The following is a 3,148-nucleotide window of genomic DNA, read 5'->3' on the forward strand; positions in this document are numbered from 1 at the left end:
GAGTATGGCCTCATCACAACAGTAGAGCAGGCTATGGATAGACATATTGGAATTGCAATGGGAAGTGGCATTAAAATGGCTGGCCACCGGGAGATCCCATTTTTCTGGAGGACAGAGCATAGGTGCTTAGTGAAGTGTCTCCTAATCTATGCCGGGTCTCACTGATATACAGGAGGCCACACTGGGAGCACTGGACACAGTTCATGACCCCAACAGACTCACAGGTAAAGTTACCTGGAAGGACTCTTTGGGGCCCAGAGTGGTAGTGAAGGAGGAGGTGTAGGGGCAGGTGTAGCACTTGTTCTGCTTGCAAGGGTAAGTTCCAGGAGGGAGATCGGTGGGGAGAGACGAATGGACAAGGGAGTCGCGTAGGGAGCGATCCCTACAGAAAGCAGAAAGTAGGGGGGAGGGAAAGATGTGCTTGGTCGCAGGGTCCATTTGGAAATGGTGGAAGTTACAGAAGGTTATGTGCTGGACATGGAGGCTGGTGGGGTGGCAGCTGATGACAACAGGAATCTTATCCCTATCATTCCCTCCCCCACTTTCTGTGTTCTGCAAGGATCACTCCCTACACAACTCCCTCCCCACTGATAACCCATCCTTCCACCACCCCACCAAGGACAGATTTGTCCTCACTTACCACCCCACCAATTTCTGCATCAGAGACATAATTTTCTGTAACTTCCACCACTTCCAATGGGATCCTGCCACCAAGCACATCTTTCCCTCCCCCTAACTTACTGTGGTCCACAGGGATCGCTCCATACGTGACTCCCTGGCCCATTCGTCCCTCCCCACTGATCGCCTTCTTAGCAGTTATTGCAAGCAGAACAAGTACTACACTTGCCCCAACACTTCACTACCATTCAGGACCCCAAACAGTCCTTCCAGTTGAGGCGACACTTCACCTGTGATTCAGGGGTCATCTACTGTGTCCAGTGCTCCCAGTGTGACTTCCTGTATATCAATGAGACCCGCCACCTACGCTCCATCTGCCAGAAGCGAGATCTCCCAGTGGCCAGCCATTTTAATTCCACTTCCCACCAGTTCCAATGTGTCCATCCATGGCCTCCTCTGCTGTCGCAATGAGGCCACACTCAGGTTGAAGGAACAACGTTTTATATTCCATCTGGTTATCGTTCAACCTGACAGCATGAACATCAATTTCTCGAACTTCTGATAATGTTCCCCCCACCTTCTCTAAACCTCTGAAACAAAATTAGAAAATGTTGGAAACATCCAGCAGATTAAGCAAAGTCTATGGAAAGAGATGTTCTTTGTCCTATCCATCTGTCCCAGCCTCTCTACAATTTAAAACTAACTTGTTTTCTCTCTCTCATGGTTCTCATAAACAATCTTCGGAAAAAATTCTATTTCTCTTTTTACAGGTGCTACGTGACATACTGAATGTTTTGAATGCATTCTGTTGAAAAAGCAGTGTGGTACTATCTCAAATGTAGAGATGTGCCTGCTGAAAATTCTTCGGTTTAGCAATTTTACAGTCATGGAATTCAGCAAAAAAGAACCCAGCGTTTTCGACGACAGAAATGTGAACAGAGACTGTAAGGGTACAAGACTCAATGAATATTGATTAGAATGAAAATGTTCCTGGATACATCAGCATTCCTAATGAAGGGTCTCAGCCAGAAGAGCCACCTCTTTATTCCTTTACATAAATGCTGCCTGGCCTACTGCATCCCTCCAACATTTTATGCATGATATTCCTCCCCAACACTCCCTCCCCCCCAGTACTCTGGTACAGGTTAGGGTTTGAACCAAGGAGCTTCTGGCCTCTTCCAATTAAGGTCACAAAGCAGTAACAAGGAAACTGATGAAAGCAGATGAAAATCTCCACGACTCATTGATATCCAAAACATTATTAAAGAAACATTTTTATTGAGTGAGGATGACAGAGGTAAGGCCAGTATTTATTCTCAATCTGCTCCTGAATTGAGCAGCTTGCTGGACCTGTTAAAAGACAATAACTAACAACGGGTGATTCTAAAGAACTATATTTGCTTTATAAAGTATATAGCAAAGTTGGAAATAACCCTTCCTTATATGAGATTTGTGGACCAGATGGATTTTCATGTGTAATCGTGGTACTGCCATTTCATTCACTGAATGAAAAGGCCTCTCAACATCTGATCATTAGCGAAGCCCTCTGCACTGCCAATGCTGTAATATAACGTGTCCCTCTCCTACCTCCCTACTTCATTCTGAAATCAATTTTCAATTGAGACTTCTCATTACGAAACTTTCCAGGCAGTGCTCATCCAGAAATATGTTCTTTCAGTTCCTTCAGGATTTTTCCTCCAGTAAATCCAAGCCCCTAAACAATTATAAAAGTTCTCAGTTTGCACCAACAAAACAACAGCAGCAAGTCACTCCAAATTCAGCTGAGTAAGTCAGTGAAATACTACCTACTTGCAGTGTGTCCTCTCTTTCATAAATCTGAATCAATTGTCCCCCCATGTGACTCCGGTTACAAAATGAAGATATTCCATACTTCAGAGTAAACTAGATTTCTTTTGTAAGTCATGGAAGGAAAGGAATAATTTCACTGTCAATACTCTGCCAGACACTCATGTTCAGACAAGATTTAATTGCTAGTGTGACTCAGACTTATGCTGAAATATTTCAGTCTCCTGCAACAATACTTTGTTTACTCTAATGTAGAAAACAATCAGTTGAATATAACTACAATGTAGGTTTCAAGCTGTGAGCAGAGCAATTTGAAATGTCCTTGTAAGTTGATCATTGTTATTGTGGATGACGAGTTTAATGCATTTAATCAAGATTTTAAGCATTATTTTTACATTCTTGGAAATAATATGTTGACTGCATAATTTTATATGAAATGTCAAAGCCTTCCTGTCATTGTCACTTACAAAACATAATCTCAGCTCCTGAGCCCTGCAGGTCACTGCCTCATCTCCATCTCCTTCCACTCTGCGGCTTGAACTCATCCACTTTGGAAGGAATAATAGAAGAGCAGATTATTATTTAAACGGTGAAAGATTGCAGCATGCTGCTGTGCAGAGGGACTTGGGAGTGCTTGTGCATGAACCGCAAAAAGTTGGCTTGCAGGTACATCAGGTTATCAAGAAGGCAAATGGAATGTTGGCCTTCATTGCTAGAGGGATTG

Source organism: Hypanus sabinus, chromosome 2 (genome assembly GCF_030144855.1).
Source record: "Hypanus sabinus isolate sHypSab1 chromosome 2, sHypSab1.hap1, whole genome shotgun sequence".
NCBI classification, from domain to species: Eukaryota; Metazoa; Chordata; class Chondrichthyes; order Myliobatiformes; family Dasyatidae; genus Hypanus; species Hypanus sabinus.